The 20,567-nt window shown below is 39.2% G+C and overlaps 1 protein-coding gene across 1 annotated transcript in view; it reads right to left on the minus strand.

The window, feature by feature from the left end:
* LOC135946563 (CXXC-type zinc finger protein 1-like) overlaps positions 1–20,567 on the minus strand; it is a 176,827-nt gene that overhangs the window by 51,038 nt on the left and 105,222 nt on the right. The window lies entirely within an intron of this gene.

A 20,567-nucleotide genomic window follows, 5' to 3' on the forward strand; every position in this document is an offset into this window, starting at 1 on the left:
CCTGACTGAGCTGAAATTAAATTTGTAACGTACCTTAGCTTAGCGCATCATATCGTTCTCCGCCAGCTTCACCCAGAGGGTCCCTGGATCTCCACAGATCGCCAGGGTCAGCCTGATCCCTTACAAATTGGAAGCGAGCTGTACACCACGTGCTCCCTTAATTGAACCCGCGTCCGTCTTGACTCTCCGACTCTCAGCGTCCCTACGCCGCGAGCTGATTGGTTGAGCGCGAGTTTTGTCCTGGGATGCCAAATTGTACCTTTAACCTTCGCTCTTAACTTACACAACGGCCGCTAGATGGCCAGATGACGCTATAACCGTCAAAATACACGTTTACACGCGGCAAAATATTTAAAAAAAAATCCCAAAATATTATTGCATTTTGTAGCGTATACATAAGAAATCGCATTTTTAGAAATCAGGCAAATTCTGATATTTAATTTTTATTTATTCCTTAACTGATTATCGCACAATGTTGAGGATATTATTTTAACTAACAATGTTAACCAGTTGGGTAAGCCCTTAGTTTTCGAAGCCGCCAACCGATGGCGCCACCATCTAGTTATACTTTCGATTTTAAGGCACTTTCCGCTGCGATTTCGGACTGAATCCTGCTGCTGTGCATTCTGCTTCTAGAAGTAGTATTTCTTTTGACGTGCTGAAAACAAAAATCAGTCCAGCCATCCGCCGTAGAAACGTCGGAATAGATTTTTTTGTTTTGGTTAATAAAATAGTTTTTTCTCGATTCTACGACGATTGGCTTAACCAATTTTGGTTTTCAGAACGTCAAAAGTAAAAATATCAAGTGAGGAATGCACAGCAGCAGGATTGAGTCTGAAATCGCAGCGAAAGTGCCTTAAAATCGAGTAGACGCCATCTGTTAACGTTTTCGAACACTCACAATTGATGTATTGCAGTCAAGAATAAAATTTAATTTCAATTTTCGTCCCTTACCAATCCACTCTAAACAAGAAATGACAATAAATTTCGAATTTTTCTCATCCTATTTTACTATGAATAAGGAATTGTTTAAACATTTTCTTCGGCCGACCAACACAATGGTGCATTTAGTTCCGGTATACGCTCAGCATCAATCCACATTTGTCTTGGCAGCGCAGCTCATTTTCTACAACCCTGGACCCATTGTTGACCAGCATCATAATCGCCTTATTCAAAGCGGTGCATTTCGCCACACGTGGTGGTGCATCTTTTATGAAAAGAAAGCGAGTGCACGTTTAAAATATGTGTAGCCGGCCTGCTGCTATACCATTTGACATGCATCGCTCTTCATCTGCTGCCGCGCACATCAAAAATATATTATATAAGAGTGGCAGTTTGTTTGCAAATTGCTAATCTATTTGCAAATTAGATTTTTATGCTTGTGCATCAATGCGTACGGCTGTAATCCTCTGCTTGAATAAGCACCACCGGGGAGAAATTTATTGCTATTTTATTTTCTCAGTCCCTTCTTTTGGTGGCTGTGTGAGAGAAAAGCTACCCAACGGCCTCTGCCCGCCAGCCAAGGAAAGGAAATGCGTTTTAATTATTGCGAGCATCTTTTGGCAACATCGAGTGCCTCCGGTTTGTTTGATTTCGCTCGAGTGTGTGACCACTCGAGGCGTGGGAGATTTCAATGAACGGGCGAATGAATGAACTTGAGCTAGACGTGGAAGTCAACACTTGAGCCCGGCGGATATGCTTCCTCCACATAGCACGCGCATTGATGACAAGGACGCTTTGTTTTGTTAATGCCTGTTGACAATGAATTGCACCACAAGAGGTGGAGAATTTATGTTTTTAATTTTCTGAATCCTAAATATCATATCGGTTTTTCTGCAACGAGATTTTAAATTTGATAGATTAAAAAATTTATTTTGAAGCTTGGGAATATAATATTGGGTATGAAGCTTGGAACAATTAAAAATAATGATAAATTCTGGAAAATCCTTTCCTCTTACGCATAGCTACTACTCCCTAATGATTCATTTATCAAAATTGATGCGTAGAAGGATGCTGTATTTTTTTTAGAAATATTGCTGCAAGGACTTTTTCCTATATACTTAAAATCTTTTTTAATGTCCCAACAAAGAGTTTTCCAAAAAGATTGTATTAGATGGTGTAGAAATAATCGGACTTATCTTATTAGGTTAAAATTGTTACTCTCGACATGTTTTTTGGCTCCAACTGTTTTACCTAAATTTACATTAATAAAACAGAGTCTCATGTAATATGTTTGTAAATAAATATTGCTAATTTTGTAAACAAGGAAGGAAATTGTTATTACAAACATTTTTACAGAAAAATGAAGTGCTCTGGACACTGCACCAAAATGAAAACAACAATAATAGAATCAGGGGGGTCCTTATATAATTTCATAACAAACTGAGCCTTTTCTATTTATTTGGTAACGATATAATTCCTGCTTATGTGCGTTTTCATCCAATTAAATCACACAGTGCATTGGTTTGAGAATCTACTAAATTTGTATTGTGATACCCACATGGACAATTCAGAGGTATTCAGAGAGAATTCCTGTGTAATGGTCTGATTCGAGTTCAAGGATCTTCAAAGTAAACAAAAGGGCCAGCTTAACGTCCTCAATCTTTTCATCTTATTTATTTTAATAGAGTATTTTATATAGTAGCACAAAACAGAACTAAAATTAAAAGACAAAATCACAGTCAATATCACGATATCGAATCAACAATTATTGGAATAACACATTAACAAATGTCAAATCAATAACATTAATTCCTTACCCCATATCGGGTTCAGTCAATTACAAATCCGTTTGCATTGATCTTGCAGTGTCTCTCCAATCCAGCAGGTTGGAGAAAAACCACATTTAGATGCGACTACTGCTTCTGTGCGAGTCTATTTATGCAATGGGGGTTAAGGTGCAGTGAAGGTGAGCTTCACCTTTACACTGCCACCTATTACAACCAAGGGAATTACACCAACATTGATTTAACTTGTATATATATACAAGTTAAATCAATATATATATATATATATATATATATATATATATATATATATATATATATATATATATATACTTGTGTGTGTGTGTGTGTGTGTGTGTGTATATATATATATATATATATACACACACACACACACACACAAGTTAAATCAATGGCAGGAAGGCGCCACACTGCCAAGACGACCGAGCCAGCCGCTGAGAGGACCAAAAGAAGTCCAAATTGCCCATTCCTGCTGACCAAATACAACCACGGGTGGATCATCGCTATTTCGACTTCATTTCGCTTGCAATTAAATAAAAATCGGAAAAGGCACAATATGGAAAACTGTAAAATAGATATGCATGCAGGAAAATAATGAATTGCGATCCTGAAAATTTTTAATTTCCTAAAATCGCTCTTAAATTGCCTTGTGGGTCCTTCGTCATCAGGGTTGACTTCATTGCGTTGGGTTGAGCTGCGTTGATGTTCGAGTCAATTTGGACTTCTGCTTTGAGCTTGAGATGTGGTGGCGCTGCATTGCAGAGAGCGATCGAATCACCGCACAGCCTCCTTTAGCACGGGGCTCGAATTTGGCTCTGTAGAGCAGTGTGACTATAGGTCCAAGAGAAAAATTTCCAGTTCTTCTTGTGTGTTAGGAAACTTTTCCACTTTTCAAGAAAAAAATGCAATGTATCAGTTTGAAACACTTTTGTGGTTTACTGTACATTTTTCATTTTCTCAAAAAAATTCACATGAAAAAGCTTGGTTTATTTAACGAATATATATATATATATATATATATATATATATATATATATATATATATATATATATATATATTCTTGAAGCCGTTGCTTTTTTAGACACAAAAAACATGTTTCATTTGTGAAATTTTAGAAAAGCAAAAGCTGCTATTCACTTGCCTATTTTACCACAGTGTAGAACTTTCAATTCACATGCTAAATCAGGATGTTAGATCATTTATTGAATTTCTTGGTGTAAATAATGTCCTACTTGCGGCTATATGAATAAATATCTCAATTCTGAAGGTTTAGCCGCGCGCGTCGTGTCTTTGCATCGCAATAAGTGAAACCCTTGCTTGGATAGATAAATGTGGATGCGCGCGCGTTTCTAGCAACAAAAAGGCAAAGCCACAAAAGCGGAGACGTTCGGATTCAAATATATTGGAACCAGTTTCTACTGTTGGGTCCAGCGGGGCGACTCACGCCTCGCAGCTCCAGTATATATATTTGGCATGACAATGCAAACTCGAGCATAGGAACAAGTTCTCATCTATGCGCAAATGAATTTTTATAGCACTCGCCCGAGATCAATAAATAACTGGCGACAAAAGGAACAAAACGGGAAGAGGGCTAATCATAATAAAATGATGATAATGGTGCAGCGAGTGATATAAATTTCGGTGCACAATGAGTGAAGAGGCTGTTGCAGACGTTTAAATACTGTTTTATTGCCTCCGCTTGTGGATACGCGTATCGCGGCAAGCTGCACTGCATGGGGAGCGCGCTTATATTAAATAAAAGGGTTCATCACAAGTACAGTACAAACGTGTGGATGATATAGAAGAGGCTCTCGCAGGAGAATTGCACTGGTTTTTTAGTGAGAATGACACCTCGTAAAGGGCCTCACTTGGTCCGGTCGTGATCTAGTGCCACTGTGTGCGTTTAAATAAACGTTAACGACGGTCGTAAATTTGGGCATCGTTATTGTATAAAAGGGGAAGCCAAAGCTTCACTTTCATAGTCTTGTTTGGAACCCGCGGGGCATATGTGCTCTTCTCAAATAAATCGCGGATATTTCTTTAACCTGTGTGAGTATATATTATCAAGAAAAATTACAGATAATTTATTTAATTTTGATAAGCCATAAAAATTCCAGCGTTTTAAAACTTGATCCATTTGGGGGTGGAGGGTAAACACCCCTATTAACCTTCAGGTGGCCAGGGTAGGTCAAGACGAGTCTATAGGTGGGGAGTTTTCACAATACTGATGATTTTAGAACAAAAAATATTGCAAAAAAGTAGACAAACTGACCTAGGCTGTAATTTGGTGTCGCTTCGATCGGGCTCGGCGAGAGGAAACACTATTATTGAAATTGCTCCAAGGGGAGTTGAGATATTTGGCTTTCAAAGCTTTCCAAAATTGTCCTATAAACCCCGTAAAAGAGAATACTTTGTCGAAACATTTCTATGACGCAGTTTAGTGGTGTAGGGGTGATTACGCACTGTTTTACGCTTGGGTGTTCGCGGTACTGGTAGTTACGATCTGGAGAAGGTGTCCGTGCATAGGTCGAAGGACCAGGCTAAGGATCAATTTGTAGCGGAAGCGCGGCAATCCGCTGCACAGAGCGCGTTTTGCAGAAGTCGCTGTGCCGCAACCTGCTGCCGTGGCAAAGACATTATATTTGGTGTAAATTTCGTTGATTGTGTTTTTGATTCATCAATTTTAATTTATTTTTTGATTTAAAACAATATTGCGGTGGTTTTCTGCCATTGCCGTATAGTGAGCGCAGAATGACCAGCCCGTTGGCTCGCATTGTTAAGGCATTCTCAGGAGTGTCAAAGCAATGAGAGGTATTTGAGCAGTTCAGAGATCTAATACTGGCTACCGAATGTCAGAGATGGCAAAAAGTGGTTAGTTTAGTGGCTCGAAATGCTCAAATTGCTCGACGGGCTGGGAGGCGCACCGGCGCCGACTCGCCACTTGCTGGTTTGCACCTTTCCAGCAGCATGCGTGATTTGGCTTCACGGGACGAATGTCTAGCGTTTCAATGCAGTCCTCGGTGCGGAGGCAAGTGGCCCTTCAGAGTGGGCTGGGTCCTTTGCGGCCTTGCGGCCTGGTGCGCCCATGTTATCCGTTCGCGGTGTTATTGGGACCCGGGCTTCAGCATTCGTGCTAGTGCAGTGCGCGCCCTTCTCGGTCTGAGGACAGGGATAAAAGAGCAAAAAATATAACCACAATACTTCGCCGATTATACTACCTCTGATTACAGCTCGTTTATGACCTGGAAATAATTTTTGATCAAGTTCTTATGCTTGCATAAGGCGCGATCATACAACCCCTTTCATCCGCAAAATGGGCATATTTTTTAACAGGAGCAGACTTATCTTTGAAGTCATCCTTCTTCTTGCAATCCCTAGACTGCTGGTTAGAATTATTGTTACTTTTTTGGTCCACTTGCCTTACCAACCTTAAGAAGATCTTTGTCGTCTTGTTGCGAAAAACTTTTGTAGTAAACCTGAGCTGAAATTAAATTGGTGATATAAATATACCTTTTAGCGTCGTCCTCCGCCAGCTTCACTCATTGTCAGCGTCCCTGGAACTCCACAGGTCACCAGCGTCAGCCTGATCCCTTACAAATTCGAAGCGAGCGACACACCACGTGCTCCCTGAATTCGCGTCCATCGATGGATTGACTCTCCGACTCTCAGCGTCCCTACGCCGCGAGCTGATTGGTCGAGCGCGCAGTTCCACCCTGTGATGCTAAATGGCACCTCTAACCTTCGTTCTTAACTGACACAATGACCGCTAGATGACCAGATGTTGTTATAACAGTTAACGAACACGTTTTCACGCGGCAAAATAGCTTTTTCCACTTTCCCAAAATTTCATCGCATTTGTAGCGGTGGAAAAAATTCAAAGTTGTGTTGGTGAGTGATCATGTCGATCATGTCCATAACTCTGCCACTCCTCAGTAATTTATTTTTTGATTTACAACAAAATTAAAACTACGTAAAAATGATTTTATTTTACTCCTCATAAACAGGGTTAGCAAAAATCCGCATAAATTTGCGCATTTCTCCAAAATATGTGCATTTTTAACGAAGGTAAAAAACTTCCATATTGTAATACTAAAAATAGAAGATTTTACAAAATCAGTATAAAAGCCACAGGTTTAACCAAAAGACCGAAAATTTTCACACCTCATCGTGAATTTCCAAAATTTGTTTTGTGGCTCGAAATGTGACCTTTTCGGGGTTTGATTTGGAAAAATGCGGAAAACCCCACAACTGGTTGTTTTTTTCTAATTTTTTGGGGCAAAAAACAGTGGTGCATTTTTGCGCATTGCAAAACTGGTGGACCCTGTCCATTAATATGAAAGAAAATTGATCATCTTGCAAAATCCCTTGATGTAACGAAGGATGAGATTCTTAAACACCGTAACATCCCTTTTACTTGCCAATCTGCAGTTTGTGCTAAAGGGAAACTTTCAAACAACTTGTACCGCAAGAATGCGCGTGTAAACGTGTTTATCAAATTTTTTATTAAATGCGTCAAGGAGGCCGTTCCAGCCAGTAAACTCATATTAGGAAAGTTTCTCAATGTAATAATCATTCATCAGAATAGTGCGGATGCTGAGTAATAAACTGTGAGTGCATGGTCTTTGAGAAGAATGGGGCTGAGCGTGCGCTCGTTGTTGGGTGCTGGCTGTGCCATTAATTTCCAAGCAATTCCGCACGACGCACGAGGCGCAAAATAACCGCACAGCTTTGTGTACAGTCTACCAAAAAGGAGAGGTAGTTAAATTATAAACTTTGTGAGACAGCTAACTAGCAAGCACTAAACTCTATTCAAAGCGGAAATTAAAAGGAAAAATACAACTTCTCGTTGTCTGCCATAGGTGAACACTGCCACAATTTTGATATCTCAAACAAATATTGAAAAAAATCCAGTGCGTCAAGACTACTTCTGTTTGGCGGCTGTGTTTGCAAACACTCCGTGTGCCTTGCCGCTCGACTAACCTTGAGAGACACAAATGTTTGGAGCGCCAGAGTGCAAATATTATCGGTAAAATAAAATCGGCCGATGTTTCGCCCCTAAGAGAATACATGGAACAAAAAGGTACAGAGTGCGTGTGTAATAGGAGAGGAGAGCCGAGCCAGCTCTATTTTCGGTTGCCGTTGGAAATTTTTTGTTTATAGCCAAAGCAAATATTTGCCAACTACCACGCTTAAAACACATGCACACAACGCAGCAGAGGCCTCGACGAGACTGCTGAGTGCTTTGAGAATTAAACTCGGCGTGAATTTCGAACCGTAATGTTAGCCTCAATGGACGTTTGGTTTGAAACATTAATTCAATTTGTGTTGCGGGACCGTGAACGGGTGGCGAGCGTTGATGATTGGCAAGCACAAAGAGCAGATTATTGGGCTTCTGTTTGCACACTCCATTCAAGAACTATTTTTGCTCAAATTTAAAGAAAATTAAGTAAAACTTTGGTACTCAATTTCGGTAGAACGTGTCAAAATATTTATGAGCATGAGGAATGTAAAAAAATCAAAACCATCAAAATGTACACAAATCATGTTTTTAATGGATTACTTTCCATGTTTTTTACATGCCGAGGAAAAATTGTTTCAACAGCAATCAATTTGAATTTATAAGAATTACTCCTTTCAAATTGATCAAGTATAGGTTTTTAATTTTAATTAATATTTATGTTTATTAATGCAGACCTAAGTACCAAACAAGTAAAGAATTCAAATTATAACTTTCCTTTGGACCCTTCATATATGTTAATTACAAAGCAAAAATAAAAAATTGTTAATTCGAACCAAGTAAATGATTATTTTCTTGCTGAACAAAATTCCTGAACTCCCTTGGAGGGATTTCAACAAAATATTTTTCCAGCAAATTCAAGGTGGGAAGGGAAGCGAAGGTTTAGAAAACAATGAGACGGATAATCTTTTGATTACAAACTTATTGAGACAAAATCTGTTGGGGTATGGGAAGCTATGTAGCATGCGTGTGAAATATCGCCACCGAGGCCTGAAATGAATGCTCAGGCTGTCATGGTGGCCAGCCTGTCATGGTGGCCAGCCTTTATGTTTGGGTCCTATTGATTGTGAGCTGTCGATTGTATTATACCACGAAAATAGACACAGATAGACGTGAAGAATGATTAGGATTAGACTGTATCTGGGTGGTATTCCAGCGATAGATAGGATTTTTTAGGAATTCGTAACGAAAGGTTCAAAAGGTTTGATTATAAATATACAGAATATACATAATATATTATTATTATAAGATTACAAGGAATTTTATTGCGTATCAACAGAGCAACCAACAATAAGTCTCTGTGGTTTTTTGGCACTCTCGCTCGATTTCTGACTGATGAGGGGCAAGAGCAAACTGTTAACATCTCCTTTTTGCAGTTTGATGTTTTATCCTCCCAAAACAATATAAAGAAAAATATGTTCTCGATAATTTGGATTAAAATATTTAGAGAGACTTACAGAGGCTTTTTCGTCGTTTTGTCCATCCCCCTTTACTGCGATTTTATTTAGCTTGGAGAGTTGGTCTTCATTCCATAATTCAGAAAATATATTAAAATAAGACGTTTATTTAGGGATTTTGTTTTAATTTACCTTGATGTGGAAATTCAAGCTGGAATTTTTTTTACAAATCTTTATTGTTATTGGCATTAACTAAAACAGTTGACTATATTTAAAGTATTTAAGCAAAATTCGATTATTTTCGTGCATCTCTAAATTACATGTCAAGATATTTATTAGGCTTTATATAGATTTTAAGGAAATAAAATTAAATCAATTTTCTATAGGCAGAGAGCTCCTTAACAAGGGCGATAAATTTGCTATTTGGACAAGGGTGTGTCCTTCAGCAACCGTCATCACAATTTCATTACGAAGGCCATTAAACAATTAGAAAAAATGATCTCTTATTAGTAGTCGGGAAAACTTCTTTACAAGGCGATGAGAAATGGTTTTAAGCAGCGGCTGTCAACACTCAGGGCACTCATTTAGGACGAGGCAAAAAGCCTGCCGCCTGATTTACAATCAGCCTCCGTCTATTAAAATCCATATATCGTGCGCAGTTTTTTCTTTCTCCGATAACAATCAAAACAATAATTATCGATCGGCAGCAGACGCGTCTATACTTTCGCGATTAAAAAAATTATCGTCAGCCTACGATCTAAATTGGTGGCACGCCGAGAAGAAAAAATCTATCTGATTATCGCGTAGACCATTTTTGGAAGGTTCGGCGCGGCAACAGGAGATGAATTTTTAATCTCGCGAGAGGACCAGGCTAAACAGGCTGATTTATTTGTTTTATCGTCCGCTTGATTTTCGCATTGGATGCAAATAAAAATTTATTATAGATCACCGTGCTGAATTTATAATAATTGAACCGAGATGATTTCATCGGAGCGTGTTTTGACGCTAATTTCCTTTCTCTTTATTTCGGTCGGCGGCCGCGAAATTTGCATTGAATGCGAAAATTCAGCGAGTGTATTTTTCGTGCAAGTGACATCAAGAGGAACAAACACGATAACAATATCTTTTACATCGTGGTTTCGCCGCACCGTCGCGCGACCTTATTCAATAGCAATAATAAAAGCCATATTCTATACGCATGTAGCTCGGCGTGAGAAACAAAGAGCAACGACGAGTAAGTTTCCCTTTCGGAAACTTTGCTCAATGGAGAGGCGTAGTGCCTGCGCCGAGTAACGTTGCGCGCGGAGAGAAAACAATTCTCCAAGATTTTTATTTTTATTTGCTCGGGGAAATGATGTGATGCTCGATCTGTTAGCAACTGTATATTATTATTTTTCGTTTCCGAGAAATTACGCTTCAAAACTCGAAAAATGCGAAGTTTTCGTAATGTTTTCCAAATATTGCCAACTCCAAATCTCGAGTTCTAACCATCAGAATCTCTTTTGTGCAGCTGCATTAGTGCATTAACGCTAAAAGAAGAGCATGAATGGGGAAAGGAGAAAATAATATAATTTACTACCAATTTGGCTACAAAAGGGCCGCTTGTGCGGTACCGACTCAAGGCAGAGAAGAAAAATCAATAAACAGGAGGAAGGATAAGTGAAAAATTGGCCGAAAATTGCTGGTAGACGAACAATCCGCCGCGTGCTAGCTTTATAGCAAGCGAGCGAGCAAACTTTAAATTGGTACCCAGAGGAAGCTGCAGCTTCGCATCCTTCTGCTAATTGCGGCGCGCGCGGCGGCATTATTACAAATCAAGAGGAGAAAGGGAGGCCGGCGGAGAGAGGGGTTGCGGCGCAAATAATTGCAGAGCCCTCTCGCAAACCGTGCTGCGCAACTTTTGCGCGTAATTTATGGCAGCGGCTGTGCCGAAATTTCAATTAGTTGCTGATGATATATATCAAATCGCTTTCAGAACGATTCCGCCTCATACATATATCACCTGCAACCACCGTAATGCACCCGTCCGTAATCATTAGTTGTGCGCGCGTGTGTGTTTGCCTTTGCGGTAGACCATGCAGGGATGATAATGTTGCCCAAATATGTGCTCTTTCTCCCCCTATTCATATGGTACCGCGCTATTATATTAACGTTCATAGAAAGCTCATCTAGATAATTTGATCTCAAATATAACCTAATGTTCCGTTAAAGACCTTCTTTGTACTAATTAGAACTATACACATGTGGCTCATAACCGTTCAAAGTTTGTTTCTTGTCCACTTTAAACGATAGATCAATTTCATAGAATGGGAAAGAACCGTTAGAAAAATTATTAAATTTTATTTGAAATCGTCAAGTTTTGATAATGAAAAATACTTGCACCGGATTCTCTGTGACCAGCGACGGCTGGAAGAGGGCGTAACTAACGACAATTTTAAAATGGGGGCGGGATTCCTTTAAAATAGAAATGAGAGGGCGTGACGCGGGAAAATCAAAATTATATGTTTTTCTGAGAAATAACGGAACTCGGGGAATTTAGAAATGGGGGCTTGGTTCCTAGAAAATTAAAATAGAAGGCGTAGCACGGGTCACTAAGTGCGGGAAAATTGCATCATTTTGTGTTTTTATTTAAGATTTTCTAGTAAATATAGGTGTTGCAGACATAACTGTAAATAATTTATTTTCAAAATGCACCTCAATATGATCATTTCGAACTAAAATGATTTGTGCTAATTTGATGAGCATCATATAGTGATCACAGAAAGAAAAAGTACCGCGTGTTATTGAAGCACAAATGAACAAGAAACAATAAACAAACTATTACCGAGAGCTATTTTCCGCTGCAAAAAAATAGAAAACAAATTTCCGCAATAATTTGCTTTTTGTATCTTTCAAAATTTCACCCTATCTATATTTGGAAATAACCTGTCTATTTAAAAAAAACTGCTGCTCCAATATCTGTAAATTAACTGCCAAAAATTTGAATGTATCAATAACCATATTGGCTTCCAAAAGTCTAACATCATTTTGTGAGTGCGAGAGGCGCATTCTTTTTATTGCGAGAGGTATTTCCCTTCATATCTTTTGACAAATGGGATTTTGCATGTCAAGTGAGACTTTTTTGCTCGGCGTTCTCGGAAGGGAATAATTCGGAACGATATCACATTTGCTTAGCATGAATCGAACTGCCAGTTCGAAATCGTATAGTGTTTCCATTTATACGAGCAGAAAAAGGTGCAATCTCGCGTTTCAAATCACTCTACAGCTGACCGAACTGAGCAGACGTACAACAATGACTCAGATAAACCCGTCTCCGCATTTGCAGCAGAAATGTCACCAAAAATCAGCAGCGGTCACGATTGTGTAAAGAAACCTGACCTGAAATGTTTTCTCTTTTCCTTCCTGAAAAGGGAGAGATATTTTCGCTAGGCTGATTGAATTATACAATCCAGTTTGCCCGGGGTCGCTTGCGGCTCACGCTCTTATTGTTAGAAAAAAGCACCCACCCCTTCATTGACAGTTGGCATCTGCCGCCCACGCGTCCCTTTTCACAGAACCTGCAATTTGGCAGCGGATAAACAACCTTTCCTCTGTTAAAATAATCATTGCACAGCAGTCGCGATCGTTTGTGTGAGTGTATCTTGTTTCGCGTCTCGCGGATGGCACACGTGAGGGTTAGCAACCCTCAAATTGCACCCCGCAAAGAGGTGAGTGACCCAAGCCGTAGGTATCCCTTATTTTCAAGGCTGCTCCAGCTGCTGCGCCGCGTTTGTTCGCACAGACTCAACTTTTTCCACATAACGAGTGGGTTGCGTCAGAATAAGGGGTGGCGGGTGGCTATAAATCTCGGATTTTGTTTGAATGGGTGACTCGCGTTTATTATTGATGACCTGCGCCAGGCATGCATAGTCATAGATAACAATGACTCTGAAAAGAGAAGAAAAGTGTTGCGGTCGGCCTCTGTAAATTTACTTTCGCTTCGTTGAAAGCGAATGGGCTTCAAGTCCGCATTTTCGCCCCTTTTACATTTAGAATATTATGTAATATTTTTTGCACATCACGCAAGACGTTGAACCCTACATTTTATGAGCCGCAGAAATCCGAGATAAAATATCAACCGCAGCACACACTTTGAAGTAAAGTTTTTTCTGAATGACATCGCACTATTAATTATCTTTTGGCGAATCCCAAAAAGTGAGCGATGCCCCTATTATGTATCACTTTTACTCTCTAATGTTTTTTCCTGAATACGTACGTGCCCTGGTGAAAAAGGATACTTTGAGGCGAACCGCACGCAGCAGTGCGCCGAAGGTGAATAAGAGCCACCGCACCCGTTTAAAACGACCCTTCTTTTTCTTTCAAGAATATCGGAGAAAATAATACATTTTTTCTAAAGGTGGTGTTTGCTGCTGGTTTGTTGTGTCAGATGAAAAATTTCCGCATCGCACGCACATGAAATTGGTCCCGTCGGCTTCTGTGTAAACAAGGAAGGGTCATTGCACGCGGTTTACTCACATCCCCTATAGGAAGAAGAAGCTGTCCTTCAACCCAGCATGATATTGACTGCTTTCTTACCGCATTCCTTGCAGCCCGTTGAATTTGAACAATTTACTGTAAAAACAATAACACATCCTCATATGGCGAAAAAGATTTGGATAGGAAATTTATACGAAATCCTTGAAATGCTTATTGCATGACATCATCCCTTAAGATTCAGTTGAATCCAAAGTGACCGAAGGAGCAGTGTAAGTTTTTGAGAAAAGTGGCTGGAAAGTTGGTATGCTTTTCAAATGGTAATGGCTGTCTCCTTATTTTAAATCCTATTTTATTTCACAACAAAGATCTTCCCTAAAAGGTTTCATGCGCTGTTGGACAGATCCGATTAGAAGAATTAAAATATGCCGAGAAAATTATTCAAACGCTGTAAAAATTTGATTTTTTACTGTAGAAGATCCATGTTTGAATATTGCAATTAGAACAAAATTGTTTATCGATCAACTGTTATCGTATCCAACAATTCAAACATTTTTCGATTTCGCCCTGTATCGATCCACTTTAAAGCTAGAGGGTGGTCTCATTACCAGAAACAATTTAAATGAATTGCATGGTCTTAATATTTACCTTCATATTCTCTCATAATGTTGATGATGTTGATGTGTTCATTTGATAAAATTTTGGAACTGCAATTTTGTGTTTTCTCTTCCTTTGCACTTCAGGTAGGCGTCTCTCCATATAGGCGTGCGACTTAACAAAAGCAAAACACCACCCGCAGAGAGAGGAATAGATTCTACTACAATGAAGAGCGTCAATCCCTTCTATTCCCTTGCCCAAAACTGCGTTATATTGTATCTCCGCGCTTTCATTCCAGCCCTACCGTATACCGATAAAATGTGACAAATCTTGCGTGATCTCTGATGTCATCATTTTCCTGTTTGTGAAAAAAGTGGTGAGAAACATTTTTGACGTTACACCCGCCGGCCGCTCTCACGGACCATGAATGGAAGGGTTTTTGCAAAGCAGATGCTGATTCGGGGATTGTAAACAACTATTATTGAAGCCACGGGGGCAACGAACTGCTGAATTCTTCCGCTGGTATAACGCCCATGGTTCAGTGACAAACTATACAACGCTTTGTTTACAAACAGAAATTCATTTATAAATTGGTTGCTGAAGGCGGTTGCAGACAAAGGACGCAATAGAAAATCAAGGAGTTCAGATGCAGCGAAAGTTAATATGAAAGAGAGCTTATGTACACATCCAGAAGCGATATTTCGATACAATTATGCTCGTCTTCCATCATTGAAAGCGAGCTCTGCTCTCCTTAGCGTGTAATTCGCGTGTATTTGCTCTGCTCTGTGCAGATGGAGGCACTTTCTTGAACGAAATAATTAGTGTATTCAATCAGCTTATTTAGATATCTGCATATATTATCGAATTTTGCTTAAAATATTAATCAAAATATGATTTATTACTCAAAATAATCCATTAAAAATTCAATTTTAAAGAGAATAATCCGCAAAATCAAAATGATTATTATTTTGCCGATTTCCTTAAGAGAAATAGCCGCTGGGTTTTTTTAAATCGAAAAACAAATGAAAGAATTTTCTTTTAGCGATAGCAGGAAGAGGGCGTAACTCACGGGAATTTTGAAATAGGAGCGTGGCTCCCCAAAAAATTGTAAAGAAGGCATGGCAAGTGTCTCAAAGCACGGGTAAATAAAAAATTGACGTTTTATAGAGATTTTCAGCTAAAATCGATTTACTAGAGTAAGTCAAAAATTCTTTAAAAATAAAGATTCGTGTTTATTTGATCGTCCGAATATAAAGAGATCACAAAAAAATCGATAATCGGCGTACTTATGAAGCTGTATAGAATTGCCTGGGTAATTTTACAAATAACAATGCGTTATTCCTCGGTGAAAACTACTGTACATGGGCGTGCAGGAAGACAAATAATAACGACCATTTGAGGCAATAAATTACGAATCCGAATCAGGAGCACAAACAGATTTCTTCATCAACCGTTTCATTATTCATGCGAGTGCTCTACTCGGAGGCGATCCCGGCCGTAAGATAAAATTAAACCAATTCAGCTCCACATAATTCATATTTGCAAGCGAGTGAGCCTGTCTCGGGGCCGCTGCGCCGTAAACAAAGCGTTTGATGAAGAGACTTGGGCGGCACGGAATTCCTCTGAGGCATTTTGAATTTCCACGCGGCGCGCGTATATCCATGCACGTACCTTATGCCTCTCCGTGAGAGTCTAAACAACAGGTTGTTTGTTATAAATTATGGCTGCAGGGGGAATTCGTGAAACAAGGGCAGCATGGGCGATGAGAGCGTCAAATTTTATGCAGTTGCGCGCTGAAAAGATTCTAAAATTCTAATATTTGCGATGGAGAGGTATAAGCGCCAAAATAACTTATGATGCGTGATCTTTATTTAGATATACGTGCAGATTTGCACACTAATTTATTCCTTTATCTAGAATAACAAACCATCAAAGTTTGAAAATAAATAGATTAAACATTTTAATTGCTGTATTGTAAAATCTTCAATACTTTTGCTTCACCCTTATATAATTTTTCGCATTTTCACACGTTAATGGAAAGAACGCATGAGAGAATATTTATGCAATTTTCTGTTCATCACCATCAAGCCGGTTGCATACTGCACTTTTTCCACGCATTACGAAGAAGCCAACCGGATGACCCGCAATTTGTTACGATTTTCCCAGCAGTGTCAAGGCAATGGGAGACATTTAAGCATTTCTGAGATCTAATAATAGTGGGTCAATGTCAGAAAGAGCTAAAGGTGGACGATTTGCTGACGATGGAATTTGCTGAGCAGAAGATTCAAGAAAAAATAAATGCCAAAACTTAATTCAGGAATTAATTAAGAAGACATCTCTGAAGACGTATTTCGACATATTTTAATCTCCTAATATTACCATTAATAAGCTTATGCTTTGTAAATTCAACAATCCCTCAGCTGCGGCTGAGATTCATCTTGTTGAGTTTTCGCCTCAATTAATACGAGCAAACACAAAAGGCCGCAAGATTTAGCACTTCTCGCGCTTACACAGATTACTGCTGGCAGGTCCCCTTGCTTCTCTCCGATTAAATAATTACGTGCGCTCGATCTTGGCATCAATTCATCATCCGCGAGCTTGCTGCGCGCCGTCCCGAAAATCCGGATATGGGACCCTTGAAATCACGACAAAAGTTGAAGCGTCCCGCGCGAAACACGTTTTGTCTCCTCACAGCAAGTGACCCCATGCGTACATAAAATTATTTATAAATTATAAATGATTTTTTTTCCAGAAGCGACGGCCGTTGAGAGAAGCGTCCATTGTCACCGAAGCCGTATTAAAATTGCATTAGAGGGTAATTTTACTATGGATGGATCGGCGTTTGGGACGTCCGAGCCGGAATATATTATTTCAGCTCGGCCTTTGTTCGGCGCGGCTCTAATTTATTACATTGTGGCTTTATCTTTATGACCCCTCAAATCAAACCCGTCTTTTCTCAAGAGACTCGACCGACAGCCTCCTTTTTAATTCGTTTAAAATTATTCATTAAACGAAAATCAAGTTTCGCGCGCGGTCTTTATATAAGTCGTAAATTTTTCGAGTGGACTCGGAGCTATTATTAACATACATATGTGTACGCATTGAAACCCACTTTATTTTTGCCGCAGATTTATAGGCGATAAAAGTTCGTTTTATCGTCTATGAGTTGCAAGAAGTTCTGAAAATTCTGCCATAATGAAGACGTCTTTTTTATCACGGACACATCTTATATGATACGAGAGAGCGGCGCCTGAAATTAGAATTTCAAATCGACGGATCGTTCCGTTAAACCCTGTTATGTACCCACCAGGAAGTCAGGAAAATGCCGACAAACAGACGCACACAACGCCGAATTCAATGAGTGTTAATTATAAAAATACAAAGTAGTAAAAGAATTTTTATTGAGCGTTTTTCTGTTTGGTCTTAATTTAGCGCAGACTTCACCTGCTGAAGGCCTAGAAATTCCACTTGGGTGGCTCAACAAGTGGGCGGATTTAGAAGCGTTGAATGCCCTTTTGTCAGTCAAGATTGTTTTATTAATTAAATATTTCAACGGAATCTAATTTACCACATAGATCTATGAATGAAAAATAAAGAGGAATGCACAGGCTTGTGGGCTACAGGCGAATTCCACGTAAAACTTGTTTGCTTTCGAGGGCTCTTGAATGAGCTCACTATTTAAAAATCATTCATTAGTACGTTTGGGATTCCTCAGATTCATTTGTAGCTGTGCAGAAGCTGGATGAACTTAATAATTGTATTTTGCTTGAAATGACTATTTTTTTAATCAGTCTTCGCTCAAAAAAAGGTTTTTTAAACGATTTTCGAAATCTGTGTCGCACAACATGAGTAAATAATTAAATTTGATGCTTTACTTCATTTTCTGCTTCGATCATCAATTTAATATTATTGCAGGAAAAAAATCTGCTTAAAAACTCATGATCCGTGCTCATTTTATGGTCTAAACATGATTGCGGCCATAGAAATATAATCGTATAATCGATAATTGTTTTTGCACGTTCCTATTGATACAATCTGGTGCTGCTTAATCGGCTTATGCCAGTTTATTACAATCAAAAGGTTCCCTTTGTTCTGCTAAATTCAGCAGTCAAAAATCTATATAGACTGACCCATTTGAACCAATTAAAAAATTAGATTTTAGAGGTAAAACGCGCACTCACTCGTGATTATCGGCTTAATTGATTAATTTCATTAGACCAAATATAATAAACACTTTTTGCTTTTAAACCCACTAATGAAATGCCATTAGTCTTTTTCGAAAAAAGCATTTTAGCCTCGTCTGTTGAAATTTTCCTGTTTTTCCGCGTAAAAGCTTTTCACACAGATCCGCTCGAGCATCTTGCTATTTCATCCTCGTCGGCACAAAATTTTCCGCGATGGCCTTCCTCGAATTGCCATCGTCGTATCTGGTACTTCAAGTCGTGCAAAACCAAAAAGCTTTCGCTTTTTGCCACAACGTTTCTTTTTACCACCCAAAGTCTACCCCCTCTTTGCCGGTTTGTGACGAGTGGAATGAGTGCTGTGCAAATAATGAAACTCTCTGCGGCCGCTGAAGAGCTCACAGTGCGGCGGGAAAAGTAATTTTCCGAACCATTGAGCCACAAAGACGGCATCGGATTCAAAATATTATTTGTTTGTGTTACACGGTGAAAATCCGATAATGGCCGCGAAACTCGATGTTTTAATGACGGTCCAGCAGCTCTCTGTCGGCATTATGGTAATTCTATACTCTGCGCTTGGAACATATTTGCATCTGATATCAGTGGGTCATGCATGTACCTTTGTCCGCGGCCGCGCTTTCAGGCTTATTTTCTTTCCGAATGTTTATACACGTAATATCTCTCAGCTCGCGCTGATGGATATCTGCGCGCTCTCGTGTAGTGTATTATGTGCGCTATGCGAATATAACATGAAGTTGCTCGTGAAATCGGCGCTGCTTTTCTGCTCCTGCCATACCGCTCTGTATAGCAGAGATAAAGGTGTGTTGTTTTGTTTGGACAATCACTTGATGCCAGACTGCGCAGACATGTCTTCCCTAACACTAACAACTGAACCTCTGCTTCAGTTGATGCTTATTATTTTTATTTATTTTACGTTCTGCTGCATCGCTTGATTTTTTTATTATTTAATGAATACGTAATTTATCAATTCAACAAACATGGAATGTTTCCTGATGAGTAGAATGTTTCGATTTAATTAAAGATGAAAAGCTATCTGTGAAAATTAAAATATAGGTGTTGCTATGACATAAACATCTCAAATAATAGTGGTTAAACTTTAATAAATTTTTCATGTTTGGAATTTTTTCAGCGTGACGAATCAACTGATGTGCGATTTTCCTGCTGGAAAAAAGAGCTGCGTGCATGTCAAAATTGTAGCTGATGAGTTGAAACATCAATCATCATCGCGCCCCCTCCAGCTGGTTCCACATTGTACTTTGCATTATATATAATATTGAAATTGGGGGCTGCGACAGCGACGCAACCGGCTGCTGACGGCAGAAAATTTCATGCTCGATTTCCAATAAATGAATAACGAAGCAAACTCAAGCAGAAGCGTAACAGAAAATTTATTGCTGCGGCACTGCTTCCATAAAGGTCATCCGCAGCAAAAAATCTAGAAGTTCTGTATAATGTTCCACTTATTGGTCATCTCATGCATGCAAAAATAAATACACTTTTGTGTTTCAAGCGATCGCACAGACACCGTGATATATATAATGCATGCAACCCCACATTCGGCGAGGTCATGTCTACTATAGACGAGCACTGGAAAGCGATCTGCTTGCTACACACATTGTTGCGGATGAGACCTGAAGTGGCTCTCGAAAAAATATATCAGCTTCGCGCAGATAAGCAGGCAAGACCCTTCAAAGCAAAATAAAGCGCCTGTCAATCTTCGAGACTGAACCGCTTCTTGGGAGGCGAAAAGCAAAAGGACAATTGCGTATAGGTATCCATTTTAGCCGGCGCATTTGTTACGTGGCTTCACATTTTGGCTGATAGCTTTCTTCCTGGGGCACTGTGAGACAGTTAATATCAGTTAAATTATTACAGCTTTGAGAGCTTTTTTAATAAATAATATGTATTTTTTTATTTGTAATTCGATTTAGCTATGGAACAGAACTAGTATATAATATTTAAGTTTTTTTCCATGGAATGAGCAAGAATTATGATTATTTTTTACATTCTAACATAATTTGAAAATTTATTTCGGCAAGGCCTTCAAATATAATTATTGTTTAAATCATAATTTTAGCTCAAAATCTAAGTGAACGCAACAAGTACTACGACTTCTCTTTTGATGTCCGGGGA

The sequence above is a fragment of the Cloeon dipterum genome, chromosome X (assembly GCF_949628265.1).
Source record: "Cloeon dipterum chromosome X, ieCloDipt1.1, whole genome shotgun sequence".
Taxonomy (NCBI): Eukaryota; Metazoa; Arthropoda; class Insecta; order Ephemeroptera; family Baetidae; genus Cloeon; species Cloeon dipterum.